Source organism: Leptonychotes weddellii, chromosome 7 (assembly GCF_054177405.1).
Source record: "Leptonychotes weddellii isolate Sample4059 chromosome 7, ASM5417740v2, whole genome shotgun sequence".
NCBI classification, from domain to species: Eukaryota; Metazoa; Chordata; class Mammalia; order Carnivora; family Phocidae; genus Leptonychotes; species Leptonychotes weddellii.
In genome coordinates this window covers 87,691,189-87,712,415 of record NC_138375.1, presented here as the reverse complement: position 1 = coordinate 87,712,415, position 21,227 = coordinate 87,691,189, and the positions used below count along the sequence as shown (strand labels likewise).

The following is a 21,227-nucleotide window of genomic DNA, read 5'->3' as shown; positions in this document are numbered from 1 at the left end:
CTTTTCATTAGGGGGAGGAGTCTAAACTCCTATTGACTTATGATGGTAAATTCTCAATTATGCATGGTAATATGAGCAAAGAGGCATAGAATTAATCCAAAAAGGCACTCTACAAATCATTTAATTGGTTTACGATTTTTCTGTCACCGTGCCTTAGGGGAGCTTACGAGGGTTTTTTCTTTTTTTTTCGTCAGACATATCTGTTCATTTATTGAAAGTCTGTTCCAGGCCAGGAAACATGCAAAGGAACTCACAGACTAGAGGGAAGAGTTGTGCACGAACACATACGTCCAGCTCCCCCGGCAAGCGAGTGTGCTGTGTGAGCAGAGAGGCAGTGATCGGTTCTGCTGTAAAGCCAGGGGAAAGGCTAGGCTCCAAAAAGCCTCCCGCTGAAACAGTCTGATAACCAACATAGGAAATCTGGGCTGGGTCTTAAATGAGGAAAAAGAATCCTAAAGGACTAACTCACATGGACCGGAGAAGGGAGCCCCGCTCAAAGAAAAGAATGTTGGTAATGAGAAGACCAGCAACGCCCAGGAGAAAGCCAGCCAAGAAACACCTTCACCCCACAATTCCCAGCAGGGGCAGGGGACCACTTCATAGCTTTCTTACAGGAAATGTCGCCCTACATATAAGGATTTTCTTTTTAATGAATGAGAATTTTGGGTGGTTATCAGAGCGCATCATCATGGCTAGTTTGCCTACAGCCCACTGGAGCATGAGCAGGTCCTTACCTGTATGCGTGCTCTTTAACAAGAGGCAAAAACCACAAGCCAGCTGTGAATTCAAGAGTTGGCTTCCCAGTTGACCTGAAAAACAACAGGAAAGGGCCATTTTTGTTAATTTGGAACAAGCAGTCTTTTAATGCTCCCAGGAAAGACCTGCGGACCATGCCTAGGGTCTCCTTGGTCTCAAAGCAGGAAGTCTGGTGGTGGGGGAGGGGTTGGGTCAGGGAGACGGGTTAGAATCCCAGTGTTGGAACTCAGTGACAAGGGTAACTGTAAGCCAGGTACTTAACCTACTTTTGCCTCGGTTTCCTCCCCTACAGTATCCTTCTCACAGAACAACAATACCACGCCGAGAGTCACATGACTGAACATGGGATGGGTTCACTACCCTCTGGGAGCTTACAGTCCAGAGAGAGAGAAAGAAATAGGCAGTAATCAGGACCCTGATGCAGCCGACAGGAGCCGAGTGAGAAAAATACAAGGTGATGTGAAGCCTTTACTGAAGCCCTAGCTGGTCCCAGAGGGGTCAAAGGAAGCTCACCAGAGCCAGGGATGGCCAAGCTGAGGTCTGACAAGCAGGAGTTGGCTGGACTAAGAGGACCAGCAAATAGCCCGCCAGGCAGAGGCACCAGCAAAATGGGATGCCTTGGAAGCAAGAAGAATATAGTAGGGTTAATAACCGCTGGAGTATTCCCCGGGGCCGAGAGGAAAACTGGCAAGACACGAAGCAATAAAGGGAGGTAATCACAAAATGCCTTGCCACCATTTTAGGAGAGTTTGGACTTTACCTTAAGGCCACTGGCAAGCCTATGAAGGGTCTTACAGAGGAGAGCAGCACGGTCCAGGAACACCACAGAAAAGAAGGTATTAGAAGGAGGTAATGAGAGTCCCACTCAGCTACCCCAAATGCCACATGCCTGCCCTGTGTGGAGACAGAAGGCTCTAGGGCTGGGGCCCCTCTGGCACTCTGGGGAACCACTGTTTCCCTGGAGGCTCCTCCAGCACTGGGCAATCCCCCACAGGCAGACACCCCACTGGGACTGGAGCCTGCCTGTCCCAACACACCCGGCAGAAGGTCGAGGAGAGGAGTGCCTGGTGTCACTGTGGTTCTCAAAGTGTGGTCCCCAGACCAGCAGCATCAGCATCAACTGGAAATGTGCTGGAAATGCAAATTCTCAGCCCACCCCAGATCTAGCAACTCAGAATCTCTGAGGGTGGGGCCCAGCCATGTGTGTTATTAAAAGCCCTCCAGGTGACCCGGATGCTCCCTGAAGGCAGTAAGCACTAAATGGGGGCGGTGCCAGGAGCGGGGGTGGGGGAGAGTACAGAGTAGGGAAGAGCTGGCTTGGCCTACTCCCTATAAACGTCCATTTTTGTTTACAAGAAAATGCACGACCTTGTTGATGCTCGGAACCCCTCCTAGCCCTGCAGCAGGATGGGTAGAGAGCCCAGGGTCCACCGCTGCAGGAGGATTTCATTTCCCCAAGAAATGCCGCATCCCCTTCTACAAGCTGCAATTGCTTCGGGGCAGGCAAAGGGAACTCCAGCTTCAGGACAGTGGACGCACACTTCCCTTTCTTAATCATTCATTCATTCATTCATTTTTATTTTTTTAAAGATTTTTTATTTTTAAGTAATCTCTGCACCCAACGTGAGGCTCAAACTCACGACCCCAAGATCAAGAGTCGCACGCACTTCCAACTGGGCCAGCCGGGTGCCCCTCATTCATTCATTTTTAAATACGGAATGCTTCATAGATTTGTCGGTCATCCCTGCGCCAAGGCCGGGCCAATCTCTGTATGGTGTCAATTCTAGTGTATGAGCCGCCGAAGCGAGCACACATTTCTCCTCTCAGACAATGCTTCTCCTCCCACCTAGATATAAAATCTGACCACTCGAGAAAGAAACGGGCCATCCAGAAAGCTCCGTGTGGTTTTATGCGAGGGTCAAGTTTCTTCCTGGAGCGTGGAGCACCCTCTGTGGTTACAGTGAGCGTCAAGGCCCAGGAGCGTCAAGTAATTCAGGGTTGAGAATAGCTCAATTCAGCTGCCTCTCTCTTTGAATATCTGTCATCTCTGAGAAAGAAAAAATTACCCCTCCCCCCCAACAAAAAGTATATTTCTGTAAGGAGCTGGCAAATCCTCACATTCTTATGTTTCTATTGCTCTTGCTTTTCTTTACAAAAGGGGAAAAATGGGGTCCAAAACATAAAAACAGTACTCGGATCATGGTGATACACTGCATGCCCCAACCACACTCAGCTTCCAGAGTCTGCCCCTCTTGGCCACGCCACAGCGAGGGTGGCTGAGCTACAGGATCTCCTAGCAGGTCAAGCAAACACATGTGGACCAGGGGCACAAGCAATGCTCCAGAAATCCCTAGCGCCTTCCCTAGACTACACCCTAAGCCCGCACACCCCAGCTCTCCAGCCTCCTCACCTGCTCTGGGCATGTGGTGCCTACACCTTCTAAAGGCCTCTTACACGTCCCACGTGGCCTCTCCACCCTGCACTGCACACCTCACTACCCACAAGAAAGGTAACGACTGTTCTGCGATCTCCCCTACCAGACTGTCAGCTCCCTGAGGGGCTCAATAAGCTTGTGTTGAATAAATGACTGAACACACAGACATAGAGACTCACCTAGAGTAAGAATAATCAGGCCTAGATTCATCCCCTTACCTCCTCTAGCCCAAACGGTAAAATGACTTGTCCAAGGTCACAGAGCAAGCTCATGGTCACAGCACAGAAGGCAATATATATGGTTCTCAACGCTTTCCAATATTCACAGGCTGTGTGTTCCCACCTTTCCTGGGTACCAGGAAACCAGTACCCCTCGAAGACAAAGGTATTTGATTTGTAATAGAATGGATTCATTTTCTGTGTGTTTCATCTCAAGACCTTGCCCAAGAGCATGAAGGAACATCTTGTGAATCTTGCAATTAGGGGCACTAAGCCCAATCTAAAGACAGAGCAGAGACTCTGGGGGCGGCAGGGGCAAGAAATGGCTGTCAGTGAGGGTGTGGGTTGGTCTTCATAAAAGTTTCCAGAGTTCTGGTCCCTGGGATGTACTTCTGTATCACTTCTCTATCAGTTCAGGCTTACTCAGCCAGCAGGGGCAAATGTAATCTCCCAACCCATCATCATACTATTCTGAAAACACACTGTACCACTCAAACAAGCTTTGGCTTTGGTAATAGGATGTCCAAGTTCAGAGTTCAGCCACCAGCTATAAACTATTCTTTGCAAATGAGGGAGAGAAAGCGGGCGCTAACGCACACTTTCTAGGTGGCATGGGGTCTCAGAGGAGTCAAGCCCTTCTCAAAACAGACTGGGAAAAAGCCTCTACATAAAGGAAGGTCTCTCCCACTGGCCAAGTTCACCTGTTAAGCAGGTACAGAAACTGAATCATTTCCCAAGCTTTTCTCTCAAAACTAAACAGACTTTTAAAAAAGAACAAAATAATCCCAACTACATTTATGATGTTTAATCTTAATTTTCTTATATAAATCGCCTGGCTTTTCATTACAACTGGTCAAGTATATGTGAAATATGCCACACACATCATGCAGGCTCTCTGAGTGCCTATAACACAGCATGCGTGTGCACACACACAGTGAACGAGAACCAGTTCTGCCCAGTGCCCTCCCAGCTCGCCCTGGCTCCTGGTGAGCTGCCCCACATGCCTGCGGCCTCTAGCTATCCCCTGTGGCACTGCTCTCCTTGTCCAGGACCCACACTTCACCTCATCAAGTCAGAGTCCACTCTCTTCATACCCTGATCTTAGCTAACTGCTTTTGAGAAGCATTTTATGAAATTATTCCTGGGAAGGTATAAATACAAAATGTGTTCTCTGTCCTATAGATGTCTACATGTTGAAGAAGAGGTTTAAAGAGAGTTTTTCACCCAAATTTCTCTGATAGAATTTTAGGCACAACAGTTAAGTGAATTCACCTCATTTTTTAATTTTTAATAGATCAGTTAGTGACTCCCACTCAGCAGTTCCTGAGGACTTTGATGCTGTCATACACAATTTGAGACATAGCAGGAATCTCCTTCATCTCATGACCATGGTTAACACCACCCTTACAGGGATCTCCCTGCCAGATATTACAGGTGTACCCGTCAGGAAATCACTAGTCATAAAGGTTCAAATAACCACAGATCTCTGGCATGAAGCCTGCTTCTACTGTAGCTTCTGATGGAAATGTAACAGTGTCACAATCACCAGGGAAGAAGCCTTTTCTCCACCCCTCCAATACCAACCAACACACAAGCCATTTCCTACTATATCCGCTTCCTAAACTGACTTGGTCTCTAGGGTGGGGCTGAGATGGACCCTGCATTTGTAGAGAGGAAGGTCAATGTTGATATAACGGTATGGAAAGCCCAACTCCTCAATCTGTCAGTTCATCTGGATCAGAACCAAACTGGTCTGTGGAGGATGAGGGGCCCTTCCTCATCCATTTCTAGTCAGCGTTCTACTTAGAAAGGGGACACTCGTTATCCCCAGCTGTCTGTCTAAACCAAAGTGGGAGAGGGTGTGGGAAAAGTCAGCTGCAGGACATTCCTTAGACTTCTCCACAGAGGTCCAAAGCTTAGAGCCCAGTATTTCCAAGAATGCCCAAAAGCACTTAATAGTCAGTGTCCATAAAACCTTCCTAAAAATAACAGCTTCACAGAACTGATGTCTTACATTGTTGAAAAAGGACTCTCTGATTTGGTCCCATCCAAGATAAGGGCCTCTCTGTAAGAATAAAAGCATGTGTCAAGATAAAAAAGTGATTCCACAGGGACAGAAACCAGTACCCAAGAGGCCAAGAAAAGAACATGTAAGGGCGTCCCTCAGACACAGTCAACAATGCAGGTTCAGATAGATGGGTTTCTAAATCAATGTTTCTCTACATTGGTGTTTCTAGAACCTGCCTGACCAAAAGAGCTACCTAGAAGCTTTGTTTAAAAAAATACAGATCCCCAGGACCCTCTCCAGTCTTACAAAGTCAAAACCTCAGAGGAGGGGTCTATGCCTAAACTACATTAGAAGCAGGTTTCGTGCCAGAGGGAGAGGCAGACTCCCCACCAAGCAGGGAGCCCGATGCAGGGCTCGATCCCAGGACCCTGGGATCATGACCTGAGCCGAAGGCAGACGCCCAACCGACTGAGCCACCCAGGCGCCCCTAGTTAGAGCCTTCTTTATCTAGTTAAAATTATGAAATATAGGGGCACCTGAGTGGCTCAGTCTGTCAAGCAGCTGACTCTTGGTTTCGGCTCAGGTCATGATCTCATGGGTGGTGAGATCAAGTGCTGTCAAGGGCTCCGCACTCAGCAGGGAGTCTGCTTGAAGATTCTCTCCCTCTGCCCCTGTCCCAATGTGTGGGCACACAGGGGCATGCACACGTGCGTGCTTGCTTTCTCTCACGCTCTCTCTTGGATAAATAAATAAATCTTTAAAAAAATAAATTAATGAAATTAAATTATGGAATACAGTCAACATGTATTGAGGAAATCAACTTAACTAAAACTTAGCAAAAACAAAACCTGCCATTTAAGTTAATCATATCCCACCTAAAATGACCCTCTAGAACCTCCCTGCCCTAAGGACTAAAGGTAAACACTACACAGCTGCTCCTGGTGGTCATTACAGACCCTAATGGAAGTGACGAGGCTGAGGGCCCTCAGTCTCATCCCAGCAGAGACCAGCCCTAAGTGGCAGGCAACCCATCCAAAGTCAGACTCCACAGGTGCCTCCTGGTTATCAGACTTTACAGGTTTCAGCCTCCAGCTGACTAGTTCATAGTCTTATTCATGTCCCAGCTTTGGGTAAGGCTGGCTACTCAAAGTGTTTTCCACAGAACCACCAGCATCAGTGTGGCAGGAAACTTGTAGAAATACAGAATCCCAGGCTCCACCCAGGCCTGCTGAAGCAGAATCTGCGTTGTAACAAGATCCAGGTAATTCTTGTGCACACTGAGGTTTGAGTGTGCCAATGTGAGACTTTTACGCCCACCTGTGGAACACCCAGGTCATCAGCTTACCCACGAATGCTCCAGACTCTCAGAGGCCTTCTTCCCTCACACTCTCGTCAGTCTTGGTTAGTCCTGGGACCAAATCACCATCAGCAGGGTACAAAACTAGCTGATAATTCAAAGCCCAACTTTTAAGGAGTTAGAAAGAGGCAATAAGTACTGATAATCTCCTACATTCTCACCTCGCTCTTATATTCCTTAGAAGGCTGAAATATGGACCCCATGACCATAAATCAACAGAGACAATCCAAAGTCAAACAGTACCATGGAACGCTGGCTCTCCTGGTTCCAACACAGTGTTAATGAGCGCAAGGTCATGAGTATGATTAGCTTCCTTTGTTCGTTGGCACAGACTCCAGCCCTCTACCCTCTGGCTGCCTACAAAGGCTGACACACCCCTGGTTACTAAGAGGACTCAGAAGAATGACAAGGGGAGGCTTAACAGAGCAGCACCAGTAAGTAACTCAAAGAACTTCCATGCCCGATGAGCAGAATATGTCGAGGAACAGAACACGCAGCCAGAGGATGGCTGACATGACAGAGGAGCAGGTCAGAATCCAAAATTATCTGGACATTTTGACAGGAAGTCCCATGGTCAAGATTTTTAAAAGAACTCACACACACATATAAGCAAGAGGAAATCTAACTGGCACTTCTCATTTTAAAATGTTTTAAAAACATGCCAGTTGTGTTGACTAAAGTAGCTGCCAAGAAAGCTCACGTCGTCTTAGGGTCCATGAGTCTAGTTTCCCGCCCAAGGGAAGCAGCGGTCCATCTGCAGCAAAGCTCATCAGACTATCCTCGCCAGTCCCCCAGCCACCTGTCCACACAGGTGAATACACAGCCTGTCACACTTTTTCATCACCACCACCACTTGGGTTTTTATAATTAAGTGTGGCCTCTTTCCCTGGCTACAGCTCTTTTAGGCTTCGGGTTATAGTTAAAAACATTCCACATATCGGCTTAGCTCCCTTTGATGCTGCCCTTTCTTTACTAATAGAGAAATAAACTATAGACCTCAGCACAAACTGGAAAAAACACATACGCAAACCAGACACCCTAAGCACACTCATTTACCAAAAGGATTCAGATCAAAAAGACCTACAGTCACCTGTTTAAGCCAGTGCACTACACTACATAGTACAGCATAAATCCATGCAGAATTAGTAATTAGGTTGGCAAATGATGAGCTCCCAATACAAAAGAACCTTGGAAGGACTACTATAAAAATGAGCAAATGACAGAGTGTAAGTATCTGCTTAGACATACTTCTCTATGTAGGATCATCTAGACAGCCATTTAAAAACTTGGATGGGATTTTAGACTGTTTTTAAAGTTGTGACCCATGTTTTTCTTAAGTCTGTATTGAATACACAAGTGGTAGTCATTTATGAAGACTAAAAGACTGCTTACTGGTAAGCTTGCAGTTCCCAGACTATCCAATCCATTATTTTTAATTTCAGAAAATTTGGTCTCTATGGGCAAGAGAAAAAAGAAAGTTTTAAAATCTTAAGAGGTTAATTTGCCCTGAATAAGTGTATGCACCACTTACCTAAGCATTAAATGAAGCTACTGTCCACACAGTGACAACCATCCTTAAACAACTGGCTAACTGCCTGAAAACTGGAAAACAACATGTGAAATTCAGCCCAACTGCAGCCTGCCCCAGGAGAAAGGAAGCTTGAACTCCAGGTGCCCTTGACAACACAGCTCAGTGTGGAAAGAAAGAAAATGCTGAACAATAGAATCAGTAGAGGAAAAAGAGCCCCTCTAATTTTCCAGGCATGTGGAGAGGTTGCTGCTAAAGGGATATTTAAGATCTCACTGCTGGTTGGGGTTAAAATGAACACTGAAACAATTTTTAAAAAGAAAGAAACCTAATATATCAGTATAGTACATATTTAAATGAGTACTTAACAGATCTAATTCAAGAGTTCTTACCAATCAGAAAAACATTTATACGCTTAGCTATAAAAGTGAAACACCTCTCAAATCACATTTACAATGTTTATGAAAACATAGAAAATATAGGGTAAGAAGTGGGTTCTTGCCTATAGTTCAGAGGAAGCTGCCCCACTCTGGCTGTGGGTCACAGCTCCTAGTCCTGGTTGTATTCCCAGCCTCCCATCATAAGCAACTATGTTTACAACAAATCGGAATTGCAATTCTCTTTTAAAGCAGAAACCTGCTTTATAATGGATGCACCACAGATTTAAGGAGATGTACAGTGTTGTGGCCAAAACCATTTGCACACACACACACACACACACAAACCCACCAACTGTTTTGCTCTGATTTTAAAAGCAACATGATATTTACAAAAAATCTGAAAAATAGGAAAATAAAGAAAATAACTAGTCACTTGAAATGACACTAGCCCAACATAAAGAGTTAAAAGTTTAGTCTCCATCCTTCCAGTCTGTCTATGGCTACCAGCCTTCCCTGCAACGGCAACCCAGTTAAGCAAGCAAGGGTGAGGGGAGGTGTCCCTGCTGGTTCCACAGCCTGACAATGGTCCGTAACCCCCACTGGTCTTACCCTAGATCCACAGCAGTAAGGGCACTCACAGTGTGCACAGATCAAACAGCATGCCTGCAAATTTAACAAGCATTCACTGGCGTCTATTTTGCACACTTTTAATTATTCCACAAATGAATGAAATTCAAATTAACAGCAATAGCCCTCCAGGGCCATATGGTAACTTCATAAAAAAAAGGCAGATAAGCCTCTTTTTCGTGGACATGAAAACAAAAGTTAATTTTCCCAGTACAAGTTCTCAAGGCACCTACAGATTCGGAGCCTCCGTCCTGTCTTGTAGATGGCTGCCTTCTCACCGTGTCCTCACACAGAGGTCTCTCTAAGGGGAGAAAATTAGTGTTGGGAGAAAGGGTGTAGGGGAGCAATTGGTAATAGAGACCTGGGATCCACAAACATGTGTGCAGCTCCCGTCCAGCCATCCAGGGATCCCTGCAAGTCTGTGCACTTGTAGGATTAGAAATACTCAGCCCACGCCAAAATATCCTTAGTTCCACAAACAGGGAGTGCTTTATTTATTTGTTTGTTTATTTATTTTTATTCATTTGAGACACACAGAGATACAGAGAGAGAGCAGAGAGCATGAGCAGGGGGAGAGGCAAAGAGAGAGGGAGAAGCAGACTCCCCGCTGAGCAGGGAGCCCGACGTGGGGCTCGATCCCAGGACCCTGGGATCATGACCTGAGCCGAAGGCAGACGCTTAATGACTGAGCCACCCAGGCACCCCGGGAGTGCTTTTTTTTTTAAAGGCCCCATATTTACCGTTATAACATCCTAGCTTCATACACTAGCCTGGGCTGCAAATCCCCAGTGTATTACCCTGAAGTGGCCAAAAGCCAGGAAACCTGGTGACACCTCGGGAACTACCCTCTGTCCATACAGAAGACACAAGAACGGCTTTTATCGCTAATGTCACCTCGGGAGGTGTTACACATTGTTTGCTATGGACCCGCTGAAACCCTCAACATTCTTCATTCAAATACCATAACTGACTACAGAATTCCGTAGAAGCCATGTGAAGAGCTTAAAAGCTAGTTGGGCTGCGGGACACCTGGGTGGCTCAGTCGGTTAAGCGTCTGCCTTCGGCTCAGGTCATGATCCCAGGGTCCTGGGATCGAGTCCCACATGGGGCTCCTTGCTGAGCAAGAAGCCTGCTTCTCCCTCTGCCTGCCTCTGTCTCTCTCTCTCTCTCTGATAAATAAATAAAATCTTAAAAAAAAAAAAAAAAAGCTAGTTGGGCTGCACTGTCCTAAATGGAACCTCAAAAATTCACCCAAGTCAACACTTCAGAAGTCTTACTTAATTTTGACTAAAATATTTTTTAAATAGTCTCCAAAACACCACTTAATCAACAAACGTGGGATTAAATCCAAATCAGAACAAACCCACAGGAGGAAAAGTCAAAATACAGTGAGGTTCTCCTTTCTTACCTGGCAAGTCTCAGTCATAGTTGGGTACTTGCTCTTGACCTAGCTGAAGGTATTACAGTTTAACTAAGAAAACATGCAGGTAACATACCTCTTTAACTGTACTTGGTATTTTACAGATGCACACAAAACTACTTTCTTAGCAAGTAAAGGTCATCTTAAATTTTCTGAAATACAACAGACACCTGTATAACAATCAGTTCAAGCTGCTATAACAAAATGCCACAGACTGGGTGACTTAAACCGCATTTCCTTCTCACTGTTCTAGAAGTTGCGAGTCCAAGATCAAGGTACTGTTAGGTTTGGTTTCTGGTGAGAACCCTCTTCCAGGTTTGCAGATGGCAGCCTTCTCTCTCTGGCATGCTCAGGTCTCCCTTTCTCATCTCCTAAGGACACTAATCCCATCATGGGAACTCCACCCTCACGACCTCATCCAAACCTAATCACCTCCCAAGGGCCCCGCCTCCAGGTACTTCCGCACTGGGGATCAGGGTTTCCACGGATGAATTTTGGGATGTGTGTGTGTGTTGGGGGGTGGTAATCAATTTCACCAGTTATACATCCTAGCTATTAAATATGTTCAGAGCCATTCTACATATATTCCTCTCAATGATTTCAGGTCAAAATAATATAAACAGATCCACCATATCTGTAAAATAATACCAGTAAGAGACTGGTCATTTAAGGCCAAGGTCAGGGGCTTGACTATCCCCAGTTAGGCCTGTTGAAAGGATAAAAGGGAAAAATTCAGTTACAAGGACACCACTTAACTCTCACCCTGAGCACTATTTAGTAAATCTCAACCAACCAGGCAACCACTTGCCACTACTATAAAAATAACTCCCTCTTTCATCTCTAGCTCCAGACCTCTGTTCCAGCCTGTGTCTCTAGCTCTCTGCTGGGCATCTCTCCCAGGAAGGCTCACAGTGCAGTCCGGGATTCAACTGAGCTCATTAGTCCTCACCGTCTCCTCAAACTGAGGATCCCCACAGCTGCTTACCTCAGCGAATGGTGCCATGACTGATCACCCTGGACTCCGTCTCACTAAGTGCCCACACCCAAAAGATGACCAAGGAAGTGTGACCAGTCTCTCCTGGCCTCCGCCTTCCTCTCCCCTTCTCCTTCTCCAAGTCCCTCATGGATTCCTGCACTAGCCTCCCAACTCACCTTCTGTCCCCATTCTGGTCTCCTTGTCACCCAGCCCACGTCACGGCCACCAAGTTCTTTCTAAAGCACAATAAAGCAAGTCAATTACCTGCTGCAAATTCTCCATCATTTAGCCAGCTTTGGAGATGAGGTTCAGCTTCCTCAGCTCAGCACCCAACCCCAGCACCCTCAGGGCCTTCCCTACACAACCTGCCTCCAGTCCACACAACTATTAGAGCCCTGACTGCCTTACACCTTTGCAAGCCTCCCAGATTCCAAACATGCAATTATTATTGCATAATGTATTAATGGTATTTTAAAAGTGATGAAAAAGAAAACCTGGCAGGTGCATGAGGAACCAAGTATCCACTTTTCTTTATTCTTTCATTCATGTCTTATACAGCGTGAGAGCAAGAAATGTTTCAAGTCCCACACCAGATTCTTCCCTGGACACATCTGGGTTTTATAAGCTGATGATCAAAACTGACCTTTAATTCCTTCTTTGCCTTTCTAAGGCTGAGAACTCTCACCTCTGAGAAAAAAAAAAAACAAAAAAAACTGTCTTCATGGCATGTGGCTGCTGGTTCTACTCACCCACTACTCAAACTGGACACAGACTTTTATAAAGCATGGGAAAAAAAGAGCCCCCTCTTTCTCCCTTATCCCTACAGAGAACCCACAGGACTGGCAGCCCCTGCCACTACCCGCGGCCAGATCACTCCCTCTGAGCAGGCAGGCTTGTGGGAGGGAAGCACACCCAGCCAGCACTCTGCTCTCCCAGCACAGTCTCCTCTAAAGCAAAAAAGGAGCTTCCCGGGTTTATGGAGGTCTTTCGCACAGTTTGCTTCGCCAACTAGAATGTGTACTCTGTGAGAGAAGAGGCCTGCTCTTGGTTCTTGCTGTGTTACCAGAGGCCAGAGCAGAGCCTAGCCCATGGGACAGGCTTCATAGGTATTTGCTGAATGACAGGATAAAAGGATGGACGAATGAGCAAAGAGGCAGTCCTCAATTAGAAGAGCCATATACAGCATAATTCCCCTGCTCAAGAAATAGTGTTTGGCTGAGAATGCCTTTTGTTCACTTTGTGCTAGGTACAACCTTAATAAAAACTGGGCAGCGTGGGCGCCTGGGTGGCTCAGTTGGTTAAGCGACTGCCTTCGGCTCAGGTCATGATCCTGGAGTCCCAGGATCGAGTCCCGCATCGGGCTCCCTGCTCGGCAGGGAGTCTGCTTCTCCCTCTGACCCTCCCCCCTCTCATGCTCTCTCTCTCTCTCAGTCTCTCTCTCTCAAATAAATAAATAAAATCTTTAAAAAAAAAAAAAAGAAAGAAAACTGGGCAGTGTATCATTAACCCCAAAGTATACTTTAAAGTTGCTTTTCGGACAAAATTCTGGAGATTAGATATTTACTTACTGCTTGTATCTTTCCAAGAGCAGTAAGCATTGAGTAAAATGTTGCCTTTAGGATTCCCCAAGAGGCATGCACTTTGTCCAACCATTAAAGTTCTTTTGTCGTGTCCCCCCCCCCCCCAAACGAAATTTGGATATTTACTTTCATGGGACTGGAAACCTGAGAACCTGCCATCACAGGGTCAGTGAGGCCTGGAATTGCAAGCCATACCTGTGCTCTTGCCCTCTGAGCCACATGCAGCCTGCACTACACACTCCCCAGAACTGGAGCCCCAGGGAAGGCTGACCAGAATGTGCCAAAAGGATGCAGCACGTAAGTTCTAGAGAGATCAAGTGTTTCCGTCTGTGGGCTGTCAGAGGCAGGGGGACAGCCTCAACTCAAGGTCCGCCTCAAGCAACCACAGCTCAGGTATGCATTCTGACTCTTTGAATGGCACTGCTTTTTCCAGGGCATTTGAAATATTTGACAACCAACGTTAACATTTTCTGAGCACTTAGCACGAGACACCACCCCAAGTCCTATACAAAAGTAATCCTAGTTAATCTTCAAGGTTAGTCTTTGACTTGAACTCTGCCACCAAGTTATAGACACAGAACCCAAGGCTGAGAGAAATTAAATAACTTGTCCGAAGTTCAGATAGTAAGTGGCACCTCTGGGAACTCAAGAGCACCAATTTGGGTCTCCTATATTTTCGCTTCCTATTTTGTCAATTCTTTGCAATAAAGAATCTGAGAAGCTGTACACAATGTTCATTAAAAAGGACTATGTACTTTTCTATATGTTGTTTTTCTGTCTTCCACTATGGAATTTTCCTTCCTGCCCTGTCCACTATATGCAGTGAAATCTCTTTAATTCATCAGTCCACACATCTTTGTAGGCAGGTGCCATCAATTCTGAGCCCATCTACATGGATGAACAGTATACATTCCTTTTTCCAGAAGGCACTGCTTTGCTCTCATCTACAAAGATCCTTTTTCCTTCCTAAAGACAAATGACTGGTTCATGTACCATGATTCAAATTACATTTGAGAATGTTCATTTGCAGAGTAATTATTCTTCCTAATTGGACTGCTCTAAAGACAAATGATTCTCCCTCCCCACCCCTATCATCTCCTGCAACATACCATGTCTTCTTTCCTGGCCTAAAATGTTTGCAGCACCCTTTGCAAACCACAACCAGAGACACTACCTGCTCTATGTGTGATCACCTAGAAAAAATATTATTATACCCTAATAGTGGTATTACTGCAAGCCCCTCAACTATTTCATCAGCATCAGATTTGACACAGATTAATAACAAACCTGTCACAGTATGACGGCAAAGAGAAATGAGGATCTTGAATTTTCTTTCTTTCCTCTATCTTTAAAACATTTAATCTTCCCACTAGCATGTGTTCCTTATCTCCTAAATTGTAAATGAAGTCGGTTTTTAAAAAGACCAGGAGGAAAGAATCAGAAACACCCAGGAAAGGGCAACGCCAAAGAAATTAGCACCGATCCTCGCTTAAACCTGTTGGGGGTGGAGCTCTCAAGCGAGTGAGTGTAGGAAAAGCAAAGCGCCCATGATAAACGTTCCTTCGAACTCGGTTACTCAGGTTTAACTCTCTCGGACGAGACCCTAACCGCTCCCCTCCCCCTCGCACTCACCCCTCTTCTCCCTCTGGCTCAAACACACAGTGGTCTACTGGGCTACTTTGCGATTTCAAACAGAAGTTGTACTTTTACATGTGGGTCACGGATGGCAACCTACAAGAACGCACACAACCACAGAGAGAAAACGGGAAATACAGGAAATGGCCCGGGGGGGCGGGGGGGAGTAAAGATGGGGGTGGGGGACAAGACTTTGTCTTTACTCTCATTTACTCGCATTGAAACAGCTCACGGACTCTCCTGAAACTCAGGACCCTCCTAGATTAAGAGAAAAATTGAACGGGATGGAAGAAAATCCTTTTGCTTTTCTCAGCTCAAAGAACACTAGACCGCTGAAGGGAAGGGAAAACAGGGGGTAGGGGGAAACTTTGTGCCTAAAAACACCCAAAGACACATACAGAGTCTTCTTCCCCAGTCCTTTACCCCAGCCCACGGGCTCAACCATCCATCCCAGATGTGGTCTTTCCCACTCCACGCCCACCTCCTCCAGCCCGCACCCCAAATCACTGCGCTGCCCACAAAAATGCAGCCCAGATTTGAAAAGCAGCTGACGTCTGTGGCCGGCGTGACCCAACGCCACACACCAGGCCCCACGGGGGCGACCACCGGGCGGCCCCCGAGGCGCGGTACCAAGCGCGCGGAGCTCGGCGCCGGGCTGCGCCCAAACCCGCGCGCCGCGGTGCCCGCGGGAACCACCGGTCGGAGCCCGCCAGCGGCGGCGGGAGAGCTCGTCTCGCGCTGGCTTCCCGGCAAATTGCCGTTCCAGGCACAATTTTTCCACTTCTGCTGCCGGCGGCTGCTGCGGTGAGAGGAGAAGCAGCCGCTCCCTCCCATTCCCAGCATCCGACACCCGTCCCGGTGCCGGGGACGGTCCTCTTCCCTCCCCGTTGGCTCCGGGGGCGCGGGAGCCAGGTTCCCGCGCCAGCCGCCGCGCACGCAGCCCGGGCTCCGCCGGCCGCGACGGTTCCGCAGGCGCCCGGGCGGGGTGCCCCCCACCGGGGCCGCCCGCCCCACCTGGCCGGGGCTGCAGGCTCTCCCTCCCGCAGCGCGCGCGGGGCCCGGCGACTCCAACTCACCCGGTCCCGGCTCCGCGTCTCCGGCTCCGAGCTCGCAGCCTTCCCCCCGCCGGGGCTTTCCGCTACGCCTCCTCGCAGCTCGCAGCTCGCAGCTCGGGGAAGGAGGAGGAGGCGACGAGAGGAGGGGGCGAGGGAGGGGAGAGGAGAGGGTCCCCGGGTGGGGGGAGGAGACGAGACCACAGCGCCGACCTCGGCGGCCGCCGGCAGGGCTAGCAAGGAGGGAGGAGGGAGAGGGGCGGGGGCAGAGAAAGAAAGAGGCCGCCGAGCCTCCCTGCCCAGGACCCAGCCCCGCGCCGCTGCCCAGTCACCATCGCCGCCCCCGTCCCGCGCTAGGGCCGGGCGTTCAGGGGGAGGGGTCGGGGCCCGGGGCTCTCCCGGCGCCTCGCGCGGGGTGGGGCGGGGCGGCCGGGGGCGAGGCGGGGGCGGTGGCGGGACGACGAGGCCCGGCCTCCGGAGGGGAGTGTCCTGCGGGGCCCGGGAGGCTGTTGGCGAAAGGGGATCCCCGGGAGGAGGGGCGGAGGCCCCGGGGCCTGGGAGCGGGTCACCGCGCCCGCCCCGCGGCGTTGGCGCCTCCTGGAATCCTGCGGAGGACCCCGGGCAGCTCCCGGGAACCTTCGGGGGGCAGTTTCGGGAAAGTGTCTCAGGAGCGCTGAGAATGCGCACGGCCTAGGCAGGGCGGCGAAGTTGGAGTCGGGGGTGATCGGCTGGACTGCTGCCGCGGAGCGCGGGCCCTGGAGCGCCCGAAGCAGTTCCCCAGGCCCGGGCCGGAGCGGGAGAACGTCCCGCGATCCCCGGGAATCCTAAGCGGGAGGGTGGGTTGGGGCTGCCTGGACCCCCATCCTCACCTCCCTCTCCCGGAGAGGAGGTTCCAGACATGAGTTTCTTTGCCCTGTGATTCTCTAGGAGGGGAAACTGCAAGCAGTCACAAAGAATATTCGTAAATACTTGGGGTTTTGAAACATCCTCCTCTGTCCAAAATACGGTTTCAGGATGAATTTCTAAGGCACTTTAGCCGACACTCTGAAAAGGCACATCCTTCTTGTCTTTTCTTCCTGTGAGACCTGCTCCTGTCCCCAACTTCTCTGCCTCTTGTCTGGGATACCTTTTTCCACCAGTTGCCTGAACACAGACCCTACCACTGGATTCCCGGCCTCTGCCATTGCCATAGCCACTCCCATTGATTCTTCATTTTAAGGTCTTCCCAGTTGTCCTGTCCTTTCCAAGTCCAATGCCACCTTCCTGGTTCTCGCTGTTTGGGGACTTAATGGTTTCAGTGCTCTCTCCCCCATTCCTCGCACGGGCATCCATCTGTACATGCGAGGGTAATGGTTCTAGAACACGGCTCAGGCAGGCCACTTCCTGTTCTAAAAGCTCTGGGAGGCGCTTTACCACAGAAAATTCTGAATTTAAAACTCTTCTGTTCAAAACCACCCACTTACCCACTCCTCAGAGCCTCTCTTGCCAGCCAGGACTCCTCCCCTCCTCCCAGAAGGTTCCATACTGTATCCACTTGGGAGTTGCTGATGCTCTTTTGCCAGAACTGAAATGCTCTCTTTTATCTTCTCCCACAGCCAAATCCTACTTATCTTCATCGAAAAGAAGCTTGTAGTACGTTTCTTCTATAAAAGGATGTATGTGTTCTTCCCGTTTTGTGAAATCATACACTAGAAATAACAAGGCTTATGGGGAAAATAGGGTTAGCAACAAAGGATTCCAAATCTTTTTTTTTTTTTTAAGATTTATTTATTTATTTATTTTAGAGAGAGAGAGTGCTCCAGTGCACTAGTTGGGGAGGGGCAGAGGAGAAGACTCTCAAGGAGAATCGCAAGCAGACTCCCCGCTGATCTTGGAGCCAGACCTGGGGCTCAGTTTCACCACCCTGAGATCATGACCTCAGCCAAAACCACCAGTCGCACCCTCAACCAACTGAGCCACCCAGGTGCCCCCAAATGACTCCAAATCTATGTAACATTGCAACTAGAACACTAACAAAAACAGTAACCATTCCAAAAAACATACTAGCAGAGTTTATGAGCCATGTTAAATTCCTAATAAATATTACAGTAAATATAAATACAGGACTTTTACCTTTAAGAAAGGATGGCAGTCACTGATGAAGGGACTGGAAGGAGAGTTGTTGGAGGCTGTTGAGTGCAGAAGATAAGCACAAAATGTACAAGTATAAGAGGTGAATTCCCCCCTCACAATAAACCCTTCCAAGTTAGAACTCATGGCCAAACGAATCCAAGAGAAAGAACACAGGGTGAATGGGCATCAGGCACAGCACCATGTATTCTCCACAAGAAGCAGGCTGCTGTGTTTTGCTTGGAACTGCTGTTACTTGGTGGTGCTTGGGACAGTTGCTTGTGAACAAACACAACCACCCGATTTTATGAATACCCTTTCCCTATATATCAATGAGTTCACTTGTGTTACCTATATTCTCATTACAGAAACAGGCCAGTAATAGAATAGCTTAATTCTAAGCTTAGAAAGTAGACTGTACTTCATTCCACACATGGATTGAGCACTTACTATATGCCAGGAACTGTTTCAGGCACTGCAGATGCATCAGTGAATAAAAAGGAGCGCAAAAATGTCCACCCTTGTGGACCGTAGGCATCACAGGATGGTATTGCATATTTCTTATGGATGTAATTTAAATTAGTGCCTCATCGAATGCCTTATGTTACTGTGTCTTTCAGAACATCTGACATGTAAAGCAGTTTACACCCATTTTATGCCTTGTGTTATTGAATTCACAGGAGAATAACCTGAGAAATCTAAAACTAAAGTTTTCTCAGAACTGTTTGTTGCTATTTGGGCTAAAATTAAAGCAAGTTCCCCAGATAGGATCATTTGGGTCTGAAGAGTAGGAAAACTACACTTGATAGGAAGCAAAAAATTAAGGATGGGAAGGGGAGGGAGAATAGAGAAGGAGAGAGATGCTAAAAGGTGTCGTTCAAGAAGAAAGTACTTCTAAGCTTTCTGGAAACGTAGCTAGAGAAAGAATAATAAAAGGAACTTTGGGATACTGTGAATGCTGCTTCTTTCATGTGTTTCAGCCAAATGTTCAAGGAACACTTAATGTGGGATGAGTGAGGACGAAATTATAAGAAATTAAAGGGTACCTGAAGTGTTTGGTCAAATGACAAGGAGGCCTTGGAAGAAAATAATTATGAGCCACTAGATAGGTCACAAGGGAAAATTACAGTGGTGCCTGGCTACAGTGTTGTGATTCCGAATTTACTTGCCTGTGCAAATCACTCATTTCTCTGAACATTATCCCCCACCTAGTATAACTTGCATCAACAGGGCTAGATATTTTTCATGTGCGAACGCTGTGTATCCTATTCTGAGTGTGAATCTGCTTGGAATGCAAATAAAATATGCATTTCCAAGAGACACATTTGATATATTTTCATGATTGTCAGCATACTGAATATAGATTAACTTTAAATTTGCCTGTTCATCTTCATAAAAACTACCCTCTCAAATCCACCCCCCCTCCTTCTTAGAGATTGATATTTCCTAAACTGTGATCATAGAATTCCAGGGCTAGACACACATTTAGAAATCAATGTCTTTTGAAGATCACATTAAAAATGAAATGACTTAAGCGGAGAATTTCTTCAAGGAAACTAGCAAAATTGCACTGCACCAACTTGAGGTCCTGGGAAAAATCAGTCTCTTAAAAATTATCATTCTGGGGGCGCCTGGGTGGCTCAGTTGGTTAAGCGACTGCCTTCGGCTCAGGTCATGGTCCTGGAGTCCTGGGATCGAGTCCCGCATCGGGCTCCCTGCTCCGCGGGGAGTCTGCTTCTCCCTCTGACCCTCCTCCCTCTCATGCTCTCTGTCTCTCATTCTCTCTCTCTCAAATAAATAAAAAAAATCTTTAAAAAAAAAAAAAAATTATCATTCTGCCTTTTTATCCATGAATCTAATCATACAAAGAAATCATCTGAAACTCCAAGAATCCACTTTCCTTGACAAATACGGAGAAAAGGCAGTTTTGAGCACAAAGACTTGAAGAGCTTTCCCAATTAAAAAGGGCTCTGGGCAATTAAAATCAGTGCTCTGATCCTCGTGAGACAGAAGCAGTGTTTTTGGCTACAGCAGTGACTTGGCCACAGTATTCAATGGGTTTAACCATGTCACATTTCACTTTCTGCTTCCAATTCGCAGTTTTTAACTCAAGGGTGAAAATGACGGTCTTAAACACTAAAAAAAAAAAATTCCCTATTTTTCCTGAAATCCCATTACCAAGGTACCAGGCTATTTGTTGAATGAGGATAGCAAAATGTCTCCAAGTGAGAACAAATATTACAAGTGCAAATAGGCATGTAGGATTTTTCAGTAACCACATTATAGGAGGGCAGTAGGACCCATGAGCTCAGGCCATGAGCTCCTGATAAAGAAAATCTCAATGATCTGTAGAAAACACTTCCTTAATTTTCAGACATCTATTAAGGACACTGTCCACACATGAGCCAAGGGAAAAACATGGCCCTAAAAATACACTGTGGCTAAGTCCTGAGAGAAATGAGCACACAGAACTTTGGGCATTTGCTCTCTTCTGGCAAAACGAAGGGTTGTTGGTCGCTTTTATCTTCAGGCCACAGTCTCTGCCTTCTGGCCTTTCTTTATTCTGTAAATGAAGCAGTAGTTTTAATTTGCTGACTCCTAAAGAAGTAGTTTGCTTTACTGCCTCTAGTTCCTAAACTTGATTCCATGAGACTCCAGCAAAACTCTACTCAAGAAGGTGCTCTGTTCATTTCCTATTATGTCACCACTACCATAAACAAATCCATCTGGCCCTCATCCAATTGAGCTTACCCCTGAAGTGAGGTGGAAATTTCCATACAGTGAGAATGTTCTACTGCGATATTACTTTATAGGTTGCATGTAAATTCTACAACATTCTCAGCTGCTTAATAACACGTAACTGGCAAATTCAATTCATTCCAGGTATTTACCTGCGGACATTTTCCTGGATTACAAACTTTTCTCTGAAGAGGTACAGAATACAAAGAAGCTTGGGGGATTAGCTGTCTTACAGTATTCATGACAGGCATAAAACCATCCAAAGAAAGTCTGCTTTAGCCCTTTCTAACAACAATGCTGTGCATCTGGTCCCTGACTTGTGCTTTATCTTTTCTATTATGAATTATATGTTATTCTCATAACCTCTAAGGGGTAAGAGTTTACTATTACCCTCATTAGTACCTACAA

General features: G+C 47.1%; 1 protein-coding gene across 9 annotated transcripts in view; it reads right to left on the bottom strand.

Moving 5' to 3' along the window:
* The window catches only part of LHFPL2 (LHFPL tetraspan subfamily member 2), a 153,930-nt gene extending 137,543 nt beyond the window's left edge, over positions 1 to 16,387 (bottom strand). For 6 of the 9 annotated variants that reach the window (XM_081826683.1, XM_081826686.1, XM_081826685.1 and 3 more), the window contains exons 1-2: positions 15,996 to 16,387; positions 735 to 809 (exon numbers count right to left, since the gene is read on the bottom strand). The gene's annotated coding sequence lies outside the window, so the exon portion shown is untranslated. The remainder of the gene's footprint in view (positions 1 to 734; positions 810 to 15,995) is intronic. The other 3 variants (XM_081826687.1, XM_081826691.1, XM_081826690.1) reach the window with 1 other exon arrangement.
* Positions 16,388 to 21,227: the final 4,840 nt, after the last annotated feature.